Raw genomic sequence first — 16,306 nt, 5'->3', positions numbered from 1 at the left:
TCCAGTCATCCATTAATGTGTTCTTTCGTAAGGTTGAGCAGCTTTTTTTTTTTTTTTTTTTTTTTTTTTTTTTGATTTGGTAGTTGTTGGCGCATCGGCTTCTGTGGCCATATTGCACCTCCCAAGGTTTTTGCAGTACTTTGATCCAAGCCCGAGGCGGGAATCGAACCCGCGACCTTTGGGTTGCCGGGCAGGTACTTTACCCACTCGGCTAGCCCGGTCGGCTGGTTGAGCAGCTGACCCTTTCTAAATCTCCACAGTCCTCAACCTCCCCAGCAGTGTGCTTATCAGCTGAAGACATCAGTTTTGGCAATGATGCTCGAGAGGTAAAACTTATTGACATTATGCCTGTCTCCTCTCTTTTTTGTAATTTTATAATTTTGAAATTTTTTTAAATTGCATGCTTTTGTAATTTTTCCTGTGCATGAGATAAAAAAAAATTAATAAATACAATAAATAATGCTATTTACATGTTCACGAACATTTCTTTTTTGATTCAATCAATTCAGCGAGCACAGTTGTGAGTGCTGCACAATCATAGAGGAAATTCCAACCTACGTAGCATTTCGCAGAATGCCACCTTTACGTAAGTCGGAGAGTTTCTGTACTAATGTAAGTTATATATATTGGTTGACGAGTATCACATGTTAACATAGACAAAAGCAGAATAGACTAAACCAGCCTTTAGTGGCTTCATGGAAAGCAAGTAACATGTCTGCTTTTTTTGCACATGGCTTTTCAGAATTTCTTGAATGATTGCCTTCTTATTCAGAATCCAGTCATTGAGATACAGTTATTCATAATTCCAGCTATTATTATTGCAGGAATTATCTAATAATGGGGTTTTTTGAAAATAAAAGATGGTCTGTAATACAGTGGTAGACAAATTGTGTATATAACAATGCCAGGAGTATTGTTAAGAAATTTAGTGAATTTGAACTGCTTTTAAAGTTTTTTTGTAGCTGATATTGTAGGACCAATGAGACGTCGTGTCATCCAAAAACTGGTGACAATGAATTTCACAATGGTGATATTAATATGTTCAGGAGCAAAAATGGGGGAATTTATTTTTTATTTATTTATTATTATTATTTTTTTTTTTTTTTTTGTTATTCTGTTTGAAGTATACTGATATTTTCTGTTTCTTTTAATGGATCATAATACTTATTGTATGTAATTTTTATTTTTTAATAAAAAATTTAAATACAGTATAACCTCATTAATTCAATATCAGATTATTCAAAATGTAATGTGTTTCAAACCAGTGATATAGGATTTTATATGCATTTTTGTTAGATTATTCAAAATACATCTACAATAAAATTCGAAATCTGAATTGGGCCCTACAACTTGTGAGTAACTTGTCTAATCCACTGAAAACTCCACAGACAAGCCTCATTATAGTGAAAATCTGATAGTGTATTGCATTTGGTATCCTTATGCACTATGTGGCATCTTTAAATTTTATATTTCCATTCACTCGTTGGTGTTGCATTGAGGTCCACAAGAGGGGAGAATTTTTCCCCAGGCACCAGCATAAAGTATTTATATTTAAATTAAAAAATGTTTTATATTTTATTTATTGGTATGTAGAAAATAAAAATTATTTTATTATTTTTTATGCATATTGAAAATGAACATAAATTGTTCATAAAAAATCTCGATGGAACGGTAACTACAAAGTGTTTATTTGTCAGTATCCTGCTGCCAACTTTCTTGAAGCTCTGATTGAGCACTTCATTCTTGTGGTATCTAAAGGTACCACAAGAAAGAAAAGTTTAGTTTAGTTAACTTGATTTCTCTGGGACTGTAAACCTCTGACATTAAATAGAGTTCAGTTTTTCAAATCTGTTTTCAAAAGGGTCTTCATTAGTTTTTTGCTAATTTTTATTTTGTTTTCATTGTCATTAGAGAGGTTTTTTTTTTTTTTTTTTTTGGTAGTTGTTGGCGCATCGGCTTCTGTGGCCATATTGCACCTCCCAAGGTTTTTGCAGTACTTTGATCCAAGCCCGAGGCGGGAATCGAACCCGCGGCCTTTGGGTTGCCGGGTAGGTACTTTACCCACTCGGCTAGCCCGGTCGGCCATTAGAGAGGTATTGCAGTCACTCGGATTTAAGAGTATCTCAATAAAGGTCTGAGAGTATTTTAGTGACATTATCCTTATCCTGCCCCTGCTCTTGTTCCCATCGATTGGTTCCAATGGGAGTAAGTGTTCCTGATTGAATTCCGTAAGGCTCTGAATGGATTCATTAAGCTCACTGATGAAATCCTTCCTCCTACTCAGACTACTATACAAATGGAAGGAGACATAAATTCAAATTATGGAAAGATGGTTGCACGATAGGGGTATAGAAATTTGCCTGCAGTCAGTGGGCAGTTGATTGTGGGAGAACAAACCTCCATCTGGTGTTGTAGACATAGGTAGTTTGAATAAATTCAAAGAAGAACTAGGCAGTCTATTAGAGGGGATGGATGGGTGATATCGAATGTTTTTTTTTTTTTTTTTTTTTTCTGATACTGTATAAACTCTATTACTTGCACTACTTATAACCAACACTAAGTGCTAGATAGAAAGAATCCCACAAACTTTCAGGTTTGCTGGTTGTTTCCTATAAGATACCCACAGTTGTAACTTGTAGATTTACCTTCTAGTATTGGCATTGAGATCAAGCTGCTTTTTTTTTTTTTTTTTTTTATATATTGTGATATGTTGCCTCAATGGGATATAGCTTGGAATATCACTTTTGTTATTGAAACTTATGGCTACCCCTCCTTCTCTATCAGTGACGTTTCACTAACAGTGTCTGCTCTTTTTGTTCTTCCCTAACCATATTTTTTACTATCAGGATATACAGGGTGTCTGTAGATGGTGTTTCCGATTGATATTTATTTTTATTCAGAATTACTTCAAGCTACACTCATGAAATGCATACCGGCTGAAAGATAATTCAATAAGTTTTATTAAAGCTAGCACTCAATTTTTGCATTCTGCCCGCTACTCAGCGTTACATTTGCCAGAATGGCAAAATGGTGACCAGGCTGGAGAAAGTGTTCTGTGTGTTAGCATTTCATGAAACAAAATCAACAAGCAACCTTCCACCTGTCGGGACGTTTGAATCGACACAATTTACAAATCTCGGGCAGTGAAAATCCCCATGAGTTTTTTGAACGTGAAAGGGACAGTCTCAAAGTTAACTTTTCTGCCGCAATGTTTTGAGAAAAGCTGTACGGGCTTCTTCATCAAACCGACGGTGACAGGGTTCTTCTACTTGGACACGGTCAGTGAATGGTTAATGCCACAGCTGCACGAGGACATTACAGATGTGATTTATCAACAAGACAGTGCCCCTCCGCATTTTCATAATGAAGTGAAGTCATACCTGAACGAACATTTTCCTCAGCGTTGGTTTGGCCATGGAGGCCATATGGAATGGTCTCCCAGGTCCCCTGATCTGACGGCAGTCAATTTCTTTTTGCAGGTTATGTGAAGGACAATGTGTGCATCCCTCCACTACCAATGACACTGTAGGAGCTGGAGGCATGGATCACAGAAGCCTTTTATAAAATTGTTTGCAAAATGAAGCACAGTGTGTGGCAGGAAATTGAATATTGCTATGATATCGCTCGAGTTACTCGTAGTGCCCACAATGAACTTTCCCAGTGACTTCATAAAATTTATTGAATTGATCTTTCAGATGGTATGTGTTTCATGAGTATAGCTTGAAGTAATTCTGAATAAAAAAAATATCAAAATCGGAAACATCATTTATGGACACCCTATATTTCTGAATAAAACACCTTGGCAATTAGCATAACTTAGAGAAAGATGTATTATAACCATTTGGATGTTTATAATACAGCTTTTATAATACATCAGATGTATTATAAACAAATTACACGACTCTCTGAGTGCAATAAAATCAATGAAAAATCCATCCAAACCAATCCACCCCGTCTTGAAGCAAATTAGATCACAGATTATTGCGTTAAAAGCTGTAAACCAATCAGTCACTTTCTATTGGATACCAGGTCATGTAGGCATCAAAGGAAATGAATATGCAGATCAAGCCGCTAAACATCCAATCACTGCAAGATCTCCTAACTACCAAGTGCCATATACAGACTACAAATCAGTCATAAAAAACGTGTGTGAAGAGCAATGGTTGCAAATCTGGCAGGCTCAGTGCGGCAATAAACTGCTTCAATTTAAACAGGAACCTAGGTTGTGGCCATCAAGCATGCAATCAAATAGGCAAGAGTAGGTGATCCTGGCTAGGACGCGTATTGGGCATAGGTATCTAACCCATATTTATCTACTCAAGGGGGAAGATCTGCCTATTTGTACATTTTGTCAGACTACGGTGAGGCATATTCTAATAAATTGCAATCATTATAATAATTATCAAAACAAAATTTTCAAATCGCTTTCACATCTGCAAGAACCTTTGACATTACCCCATCTGATTGGAGACAATGCAAATCTAGCTGAGTTATTTTATTTCTTAAAGCAGACGGGATTATTTTACAGATTTTAACTGGTAATTGCACTACCGAATAGAATCAGGCACAATATGGCCTTAGCAGCCCTTGTGCCACTAAACAACATATCAACCAACAAACCACATCATTATCATCATTGCTGTGAAATTCATTTTCTATATTTGCACACTACATGCTATCCTTAATGCTTATTTGTCAAGGCTGAATGTTATTATCTCCCACTGGAAGCACTGAAATAAAAGGGAACTGATCCAGATCATCATTCAAAGCTCTCCTACGTAATATAAATAAAGTTTTACACTTAATTCCCTATTTAAGAAATTGCATGATTGCAATCTTTGTTTTCTAATAAAACTATTTATTATGAACAATCTGTTTTTATATATTTTAATTTAAAAAAAAAGTTGTTAAATTTTTACTGATGTGGTGTTTTTCTTTTAAAATTAAATACCTTCAGTTCAAAATGAAATCAATAAACATCGATTGTAAGCAAAATGTACACATTACAAAAAAAATTAATTACGTATACATGCACTCCCCGACTTACACAATACTAGACTTCCGTAAATTCAACTTTATATAAGTTTTTGCTGGCCAGTGTAAACTAAAAAAAAATTATGAAAACGCATGATTTTTTGCAAGGAAACGCAAAAAAAGCATGCATCCCGTAGGAATAAATGGGAGTATTGTGAAAACATCGCAATGTGAACCCAATAACATATTGTTTTTTTTTTTTTTTTTTGTAATTTGTTCCAAGACCTTGGAAGTTGAAATTTTTGCTATATAACTAAGCTATTTATCACTCTGAAAGGTCATTTATGTAATGGAGTGCTACCCTTTCATTGTTCTCTTATGTTCCATTATAAGAATCAATTTTGAATGGTTTTGTTGATATTTTTCTAAAGAACATTTCTGGAGGTCGCGACTATAAGACACTTTGCACTTTCCTGTTTATTGAGCTTTTCTGTTTAGTGCAGTCTATTATAAATGGGTAGTAAACTCGATCTTATTGCATTTGCAATAATCCTGATAACTGGAATTGTCTGGGTTTTTACGTTATTATGGTGAAATGTGTTCCCCTTCACTGAAATCTTCAATCATATAAGAAACATAAATAAATTTTCAGAATCTTCTCTTCATTCCAATTTACTTATTACAATGATGAAGGGAAATCAACCAACAGAAAGTACAAGTGATGCAGTGCTAGGAAATGAAAGAAAATTAATTTAGTAATGAAGGTGAGAATAATTAAGAAGTAAGAAGCAGGACAAAGTTTTTCATCTATTGCACAGGAATTTGGTCTTGCTGCTTCAACAGTGAATACTATTTTAAAGGACAGTGAGCATATAAAAAACATGTTAAAGGATCAACACATTTAAGATCAACAGTGATCACAAAATGGTGTTCAGGTGCTATATCGAAGATGGAACAGCTGTTAATAATATGGATGGAAAGTCAGATTCAGAAGTGAGTGCCCCCGATCCTAATGACCTTTCAAGCAAAAGCAACAAGTATTTTTGAAGATATTAAGGATAAGTATGACAAATCCAAAGTCAAGTTCGTGGCAACCGATGGGTGGTTTAATAGGTTCAAGCGTCGCGCTGGTTTCCATAACATTAAAGTATGCGGTGAAGTCACCAGTGCTGATTCTGCAGCTGCAAAGAAATTTTGAGATGTGTCAGAAAAAATTATTGAGAAGGCGGCTATTCAACGCAGCAAATTTTTAACATTGATAAGACTGCTCTGTATTGGAAAAAATGCCTGATTGAACATACATTGCCAAAGAGGAAAATACGATGCCAGGTTTCAAGGCATCAAAAATTGGGGCGATGCTCTTGCTTGGTGCTAATGCAGCGGAAGATTACAGATTAAAACCACTGCTTGTGTACAATTCTGGAAATCTTCGTGCATTTAATGGCATCGATAAAGCTCCCTACCCTTGCATTTCATAAGTGTGGCAAACCTCAAGTCAAGTTCGTGGCAACTAACGGGTGGTTTAATGGGTTCAGGCATTGCACTGGTTTCCACAATGTTAAAGTATGCGGTGAAGCCGCCAGTACCAATTCTGTAGCAGCAGAGAAATTTTGTGTTTGTTTGTTATTTGGTTTTTAGGAGCATTAGCAACTAAGGCCATATTGCTCTGGGGAGATGCGGTGATTTCACGGGCTCGAACCCCGGGCTAATCCAGAACCGTGTGCTATGCACTGCTCCTGCTCACCTGGCTACGGAGGTGCCAAAATTTTGTGATGTGTTCGAAAAAACCCCTTCTAAATTTCCACAGCCCAAAACCTCTGCAGCAGTATACTTATCAGCTGGATATGTTGGTTCTAGCAATGATGCTCGAAAGGTAAAACTTGCCTGTCCCCCTCCCTTTTTTTGTAATTTTATAATTTTGAAATTTTTGTAATTGCACACTTTTATAATTTATTCTATGCATGAGATAAAAAAATTGAATAAATAATTCTTTTATTTTTTTGCTTCAATCAAATTCAGCAAGCACAGTTGCGAGTGCTGCATAAACATTTAGGAAAATTCCAACTTAACGTAAAACTCGACTTACGCGGAGTTCTGCATAACGCAACTCTTACGTAAGTTGGGGAGTGCCTGTATATAATTTTTTTTTTTTTTTATGTTTAGAATTAAGTCTAATCACATTCTGCGCACGTCCATTTAGGAAGTGAAAAAATTAGATGATTTTTAAATACTGAAGAGCATTCACACTGATTTATCTTTTGCTGAATTGGGATAATTTTTTATTTTAGTTCTTTCAAGTGAACAATGGCAAGAGTTATGTGAATCTTTTCAGGAGACAAGGTATTGAAATCTTTGTGCTGTATGGTTTTCTGCTTGTTTCTGTATGATTGTTGGATAGCCTTGTAGAAGGCAAATCCTCCATGAATACACCAAAATAAAAGCTAAAACTCAAAAAAACACACGTACTTAAAGCAGAATGTAGTGCTTTTTACTTGATATCCTGAGAAGTATTGATGCAGTCAATACTCAAATAAAAAATATAAAATCTGAACTAGCATTATGCTTCATTATTGAACTGAGCATTTATCAAGAAACATACTGAACTAATTTTCACAATTTATAAGTAAGTTAGAATAAGGAAGAGATCATTAAAAGATCATTAATTTCTCCATTCCCGTTAGAAAAATAGACAAGAAACAATATAAATTCTTTGATAAACCTGAATGTGTGGAAAGAAATATAAATTTTTTAGGAGGCATATTTTTTACTTTTATGAATAATAAATAAAAAAAAAAAAAAAATATATATATATATATATATATAGAATAGTAATTTATAATATGAAATGACTATTAGAATGCAAATTTAAACATTACGTAACCATAAGAGACATAGAAGTTTTGGCATGTATACTATTATATAACTTAATACCATCAACCACCATTCAAACTGTACTAAAAATGGTAAAGTATGAAAATAAAATATAATCAAACGAGTATGCAAAAGGAGATCAAATAAACTCATAAAGAAAGAGAAAGGAAGGGAAAAAATACCAATTACCACCTGTATACATCAATAACTCTCAAACAGGGGCCAACACCTATAGACACCATAGAAAGGTAATTAGTATAGCCACCAAAACTGTTTCTAAGAATCCTATACCAGTAAAACATAAATGCCAAATATGGTAATAAATAAAATATAAATACAAACCCTTTTAGGCTGACTGCTGAATGGTAGGGACATATGCTATCTAAGCTGTAATATTGCCCTGTTCTTTGTTTGTAAGTAGACAAAACAAATTTTTTTTTTTTTTTCTGGGCCACTGGGCCCATTATACCCAGTTAACTGCAAAATTTATACCCACATAATTCATCTTTATATATTTTTACACTCCAAATTTTATTTACTTGTATTCCTGTTTATTTAGCATTTATTTTTACTGGTATAGGGATTTTAGAAACATAGTTTAGGTGGCTAAATACTTTTTTTATAAATCTATGGCTGTTGGGCCCTGTTGAGAGCCTATTAATGTATACTGGCAGTAGTCGGTATTTTATCCTTTCCTTTCTATTAGAACTTTTTGTTTATTTGATTATATTTCATTATCTTACTTTACCTGTTTTAGTGCATTCTGATAAATTTTACAGCTGGCTTTCTAAAATGGCATGGCTTTAGACACTGGTTGATGATATTTAGTTATATAATAATATGCATGCAAAAACTATTGGAATTTGTGACCCTGAGTATTCCCATTTTTTTTTCTACATTTCCTTACTTTCTGTACTCTTCTTACGGGCCATTAGTTTTATGAATGTGTAATTAGGTAAAAAGGTAGTATTCCTTCTATACTATCTTTTTTTTTCCCTCTTTCTGAAAGTTTTAGCACCCTTTTTATGCTACTTTATGCATTATTTATCAGGAATTTAATTACACACTTTCATTTCTAAACCCCTTTGTTTTTGCCACTTGAGGTCACTTTTGTCTTCATCTTTTGGACTCAAGATATTTCCATTGCATTGTTTATTTCACATAGTGGTGAGTTCATTTACTATTTTACTTTCTTTTGTTTGTGCTTTTCTTTCTGTTCCTCTGGGGCAACTCTAAACCATATACCTATTGATTGTATTCTCTTCCATATGTATGCGCCTCCGTAGCCAGGTGGGAAGGAGCAGCAGTGCGTAGCACACGCTTCTTGATTAGACCGGGGTTCGAGCCCATCACCACCAAATATGGAGGATGCAGAAAGGTCAGGGAATGACCACCGCATATACCAGAGCAATATGGCCTTAGTTGCTAATGCTCCTAAAAACCAAAATAACAAATATAACAATCTTCCATATGTGTATATTCTTTTTGGCTTGACTTCATATATTCTAAATTCATTTAAATGTGTTCTAAATTCACTAATTTCTTAATCCTTTGTTTTATCCTTATTTCCTGGAAGTGCTTTGGGTCAGAAACAGAGACTTTGCATTGTCATCTTTTCATGCAATTTTGGTAGTTAACTCTTGATAACGACACCAGGATTGTATTTTATATGACATTCACTTTTTTTTGGCAGTCAATATATGCTCTGCAACCAAACGAATTCAAACCCCCTTCCAGAAATATTGTGTACTGTTCCAGAAGCACTCTTCATGAGTATATCACCTCAGACATACCAGTATAAATCTTATGGGTCTGCTTGCATTGGATTCAGATATGGATAATCAGGATATACTTTCAAAACGAGTGGTAGTTAGATGCCACTTAATAACCTCTCTGTCCATGCTGCTGCTACTTGCCTCTATCTCCCAAATTATAGTTCATTCTTTATGCATATCTGTGGAAATCATCAAGGAGTGGTTCCAAGAAACCAAGGAGCATTTGTCAGTAAACCCTGAGATGTATGAAATTGCCCAGCACTAAGTTTAGTAGTAGAACTTCTGCTTATAAGTCCAAAATCTCAGTCACTAATGAAAAACATCATTTGCTGATGCATGCAAAAGATATCACGAAGCAGTGAATCTTGCTACACATTTTATTCCAGTGAATGGGTTTGTTTGTGTAGATTGCAAGCAGAATACTTCTCCTTAAAGTGTATAATCTCAGCCATGAATTCTGATGGAGACAGTGTACTAATGAACAGAGTTTCAAGTGGTGCATAAATAATTTTGATCGGACATTCAGTTTAAAAATTAGTATCTTCATGCCCAAAAATTGAGTAATTACTTAAGCTTTTCACTAAAAAAAGAAAATCTTTATTTTTTTATATATTACCTTAACCTATATAATGTTTTACTTTATAATTGTTATTATAGATAATGGTTGCCAATTTAAAATAAATTATTCATAAAGCTTCTATAATGATGTAATTCTGCAGGTTTTTTTTTTTTGTTTTTTTTTTAATGACAACCCCAAGCACACGAGTTATTAGAACCTTTAGTACTTACCACCGTATGTCAGTTAAAGGTTGAAAAAATGAAAGACGATACTTGTTCACATTAGACCTGAATTTCTGTAGAATTTTTTAAAACAATTTTAAAATATTAACCATCAGTTTTACATTCTGAATAGTATTTACCATAATAGCCTCACTAGCATTAAGAACTCAATTTTTTAAATCTAAAATTTAAAATATTCACTATAAAATTAATGTTCCGATTAGTTTTATAATAATAGACTTACTAGCTTTAGGAACTCAATTTTTTTTAAAATTTACTATCAAACTAATGTTCTGAATAGTTTTATATTCATAGACTTACTAGCTTTAAGAATTCAATTTTTTAAAAATTTAAATGTAAAATATTAACCATCAAATTTGCGTTCTGAATAGTTTTACAAAAATAGACTTGCTAGCCTTAAGGATTCAATTTTTATATATGTTAAATTTAAAGTTTAAAATATTAACCGTCAAATTTACTTTCTGAGTAGTTTTACAATTAAATAGAAATAAACATGGATTTAAGTATAGACCCAACTACAAAAATAATTGGAATAAAGTAAGAAAACAGGTATACTCTGACCTATTATTATTCAGTTACAAGCTATCCATTAAATATGAAGTACCTATTGAAGATTTCAACGGTTGGATTAGAAATGTACTGGATGACAGCACGAACCTCATCAAAAACACTGAACAAACAGCAACAAATAATTATGCAAACATAAATAGCAAAATTAAAGAATTACAAAACAAACTCCTAATTATTAGCATGGATAAAGCCACCAGCAACTTTGCGATCATATGTAAAAAAATTCTATGCCGAAACACAAAAAAATGAAGTAACCATAAGCAACACATACGAAAAAATCAGTAATAATATGAGAAGCGCATTGAACAAGATATTAGCATTACATAAAAGATCAAAAGTTAGAATAGACAATACTAAGATTTCATTCTTATATATGATACCCAAATTCCATTAAAAAACTGGTTAGCTTCAGATTTATTACAAGTGGAAGAAATTGCTACACCAGTGTCATAGCCAATAAGTTCGAAAAAATACTAAAACAAATATGCATGAACATTGAAGAAACTTGGATTATAAATAGTAACGCCGAAGTGATACAGTATATAAAAGAACACCAAAACGCAACTGAAATAGAAACACATGATTTCTCTAATCTATTTACAGCAATTCCATTAGACAAACTCAAAATAGTATTTGACACATACCATAGAGAGCATGAGGAAAAATTAAAAATAAAAGACAACCAATGGATGGTTTATACAGAGTTCTGCCTATTCGATAATTAGATATACGATGGCAAATGCATGTATAAACAAGTGATAGGCATCCCAATGAGAACAAAATTCTCAGTTCTGGCAATGAACCTTTTCCTACACCACTACCAAAAGGAATACAACAAAAAGAATTATAACAAAATTAAGACATACAGATACATTAACAACATGATTTCCTTTGACAGCAACTTAGAAGAGGTCAAAAAGGATATCTGTCCTAATGATCTAATCTTAACAAAAAAACAAACAGAGACAACACTAAGGTAACATTTCTCGACCTAAATATTAATATTAAGCTGTTAACCAGATAGAAATAGGAATTTACGATAAAAGACAAGAGTATAATTTCGAAACAATACACCTTAGCCATTGGAGTTCAAACATACCAATTAAAATTCAAAGAAACATAATTACCTCACAGGCCATATAAATAATCAGAATTTGGAATAATGGTAGACTTAAAATGGAAGCACTCAGAACTTTAAAAGATAAGCTTATTAAGAACAATATTCCATACAGGTTCATAGATAAAAACTTAAATAAATAATTAAAATGACACAATATAGGTAGAATAGCAAACTTTGACAGAACCATTTTGTATATGGTGTATATATATTTTTGAAAATAAAGTTTAATCTCTAACATGGACTGTACACTCCCTCTAGCATGCAAAAGAGAACACCCTCCAGAAGGGCATCTTCGTGTGGCTTATTACTTTGTTGTAATTAGTTTTTTTTTTTTTTTTGATTGGTTCTGCTATTTTCAGTGGCGAGAACAAAAAGAGAACACCCTCCAGAAGGGCATCTTCGTGTGGCTTATTACTTTGTTGTAATTAGTTTTTTTTTTTTTTTTGATTGGTTCTGCTATTTTCAGTGGCGACCTATGCCCTTGACTAGGGCGGCAAACTCTAACAATCGTTCTCCTTTTTTTGGTTTTGACTGCCTCGAGGCGGATGGGTAAGCCCTTGCAGGAAGATAACTTGATAATTGGCCTTTGTCTTAAATTTAACGGCAGCTACCGTCAATAACTTTAAAGAATAGGTAACCTGACGTAGATGCCACAGTTTCCTGTACATAAAATTAATCCACGTTTGTAAACTTTTGGCCCTAACACCTAGTATATAATAATTATAAAAAAAAAATGGACAGGAAACTATTGAAACGTTAATAGCGGCATATATGTGCTATTTCAGTACATGTACTGTAATAGTGAAACGGTGTGGCATCCTGAAGAAATACCGTTTCGCATATATCCGCCAGTTACCTACTAATTTTTAATTTTTATGTAAAACTTTTCAAAACGTAAGTTGGATAGTTAGTTTTTAAATTTAAAAATTCAGTTCTTAAGGCTAGTTGAGTCTATTTAATTGTAAAACTACTCAGAAAGTAAGTTTGATGGTTAATATTTTAAACTTTAAATTTAACATATATAAAAGTTGAATCCTTAAGGCTAGTGAATCTATTTTTGTAAAAATTGTTCAGAACACAAATTTGATGGTTAATATTTTAAATTTAAATTTTTTAAAAATTGAATTCTTAAAGCTAGTAAGTCTATGAATATAAAACTATTCAGAACGTTAGTTTGATAATAAATTTTATAAACAATTGAGTTTTTAAAGCTAGTAAGTCTATTGTTATAAAACTAATCAGAACGTTAGTTTATAGTGAATTTAAAATTTTAGATTTTAAAAATTCAGTTCTTGATAAGGCTATTATTGTAAATACTGTTCAGAACATAAAATTGATGGTTAATATTTTAAAATTGTAAAAAATTGAGCTCTTAAGGCTAGTGAGGCTATTATTGTTAATAGTTGATGGTCATTTTAAAATTAAGAGTAGACATAAATTTTCTGATACACAAAGAGACAAAGATAACTCTTTCCAAATTGCGAATACCTACCTATTCCAGGGCCGCTACTAATATGGACGGGAACTTGCAAACCCGGATTTCCTGAACACCAACTGTATTTTCTACAATCATATTTTATTTGCTATCCTTCCCCTTAAATCTTTGCAACACTGAGCTATTAGTGCAATACGAGGGCAGGAGTGTCTATTGCTTACCTAACTTCACTTCCCACTTAGCCAGACATGGAATGTGGGTGGAAACTACCCACATTTAAAAATGTTAATACAAAAAATATTTACTATATAGTATCGGTGTAAATACACCATAGTTAACCCATAGTTAAATTTGAACTATGTAAGTAGTGTAGAAGGCATCGTTTTAATTGTATCTCATATTGTGGTTGCCTTCACAAGATAAAAGTATTGCACTACTTCAAATAAATAATGCTTCTCTAGTAGAGAAGACTACTGTTATTTATTTTCAGAAGATACCACCACCCAGACGATTGTTTCGAGGCTATTGGGCTTCATCATCAGTGGGCAGGCAGATACCTCTGAATATAAGTAACAGTAGTCTTCTCTACTAGAGAAGCGTTATTTATTTGAAGTAGTGCAATACTGCTATCTGGTTGTGAAGGCAACCACAATATGAGATACAATTAAAATGATGCCTTCTACGCTACTTATGTAGTTCAAATTTATGGGTTAACTATGGTGTATTTACACCGATACTATATAGTTAATTACCAAAACCCATAAGAATTATGCCTTGTGCATTTCATTTTCAAAAAAAAAATATTTACTTACTGCTTTATCTTTGCAGCATGCGCAAGATAGGCAAGTATATGCAAACAATTACAATAAAAATAAATATAAAATAATAGCTTACAAACCACTTGTTTATATATATATAATAGGGGGTTGAACACAAGAATTTGGAAAGGCTAAAAGAGATTTACGAGAGAGCGGTATAATTTAGATGTTGATTAGAATTTTGCAGCATTGTTAGGGGTGTACTTGGTCGGTTTAGTTAGAGTGGGGGGAGAAACAGGTAGAAGGATGGGGGCGATAGAGTAGGCATCCCCAAAGAGGTTGGTGGGGATGAGTCCACCAGGCAAAGTATGGGGGATGCAGGGAGGAGAGGAGACAGAAACCCATCTTCTCCCCTCCCTGCCTGGGGATGGGGTTTTAAAGGGAATCGGGTTTCAGTACCCAGTTCAGACCGCCAAATGCCTTGTCATGTCATGTCGATTCTGGTAGGATGGTGAAACTGCCCATCCTACCCCCTAGTGGCCAGCTAACATCTCCTACCCCCGGTAATATGTTACTCTTTGATTACTGCTACCTAAATGCCGGTTCCTTGCAGAGATTGAATATAGGTTGGACCATGCTCAGTTTGCCAGTTGACTCCTGCCACCAATATCAGCAATGCAAAATGGTAAAAGTGTATGTGTCAATTTCACATATTTACTTGTGCACAGGAAGTTGATAATATTGCTTTATTGCCGATTATAATAGACCACCAATTATAATAGATTAATTTAAATAATTTATAGTTGTCTTTTCCTCTCTCATATTAATTTTTTATTCAGTCTCAAGATAAACTAAAAAAGTATCTAGTGCCTGTCTTCTTCAGTAACAATCAACCTTATTATCAAAAGAACGTGCAACCCTTGTTAAATATAGAAAGAAAAACAACACACATGCAGGCAGACTAGCAAGTAAGATGCCGAAATTAAGCTAAAATACATATATGTACAAATTTGCAATTGCACCTCTCTCTCTCTCTCTCTCTCTCTCTCTCTTCCTCCCCCCCCCCTTGAAATCAAAAGCAGGTACTTTTTATTTAAAAAAAAAATTAATCTTGGTGTTTGAGTTTCTCCTAATCAAACACCAGTGCAAAAACTTGCATTTTTGTGAGTGATTGACTGGTTACTTAAAGATATGACTAATAACAAACGGGATAATGTTATCATTCGTTTATAATGTTTAACTAAAAAAAATGTCAAAATGAGTAAGTGAATTCTACTTAGTGGAAGCTGAAACCATATGTTTTCATCTACACTAAAGGTGAATTCTCATATTACTGCATGGGAAAAACTTTAAGCATTAAAAACAAAAGTTGATGTACTAATGTGAAAGTAAGAATAATTTGTATCTAGTGTACTGTGTTTCTGAATACGTGGAATTTCACATAAATAAAATATGCTCCATTGATACTCTATGAACAAAATATTTTTATTTTCTAGTACTCATATTTTGCCATTTTATGTATTTATATAATATTGTTTTTTATAGTTTGATATTGATAGAATAAAGCAAAAATTACTACTTCTACATATTATAAAAATTGTAGTAAAGGGTAACAGAATTTATTTGAAGAAATAATGATGTTTTTTTTTTTTTTTTTAAATAATTTTCAGCAGTATTTATTAGAATGAAATGATTTGTGTGCCCCTGTGAATTTGTTGATGTAACAGGAGTTTATTGTATATTTATTAAGCCGGGCCTTTCTTTGCCAGTTTAGGTTGAAACAAAGTATAGGTCACATTGTCAGACCATTCTCTCACATAATTTGGATATGTTCTCAAAGAATTCAATGATGTGTGCCTGTTTTGACTTAAAACGAATGGTTTCTGACTACCTGCTCTAAGTCTGGTAGTCACAGGTAATGATATCTCTGAAGGAGTGATCAGTTCCGTGTGATCAGTTTTTTTTTTTAAATAATTTTCAGCAGTATTTATTAGAATGAAAT

General features: G+C 33.4%; 1 protein-coding gene across 6 annotated transcripts in view; it reads left to right on the top strand.

Annotated features, from left to right (window-relative positions):
• The window catches only part of LOC150077541 (single-stranded DNA-binding protein 3-like), a 729,210-nt gene that overhangs the window by 354,867 nt on the left and 358,037 nt on the right, over positions 1 to 16,306 (top strand). The gene's annotated exons all lie outside the window — the stretch shown is intronic.

Source organism: Mastigoproctus giganteus, chromosome 12 (genome assembly GCF_048544385.1).
Source record: "Mastigoproctus giganteus isolate SK-2022 chromosome 12, ASM4854438v1, whole genome shotgun sequence".
NCBI lineage: Eukaryota > Metazoa > Arthropoda > Arachnida > Uropygi > Thelyphonidae > Mastigoproctus > Mastigoproctus giganteus.
This window is presented reverse-complemented; position numbering and strand designations above follow the sequence as displayed.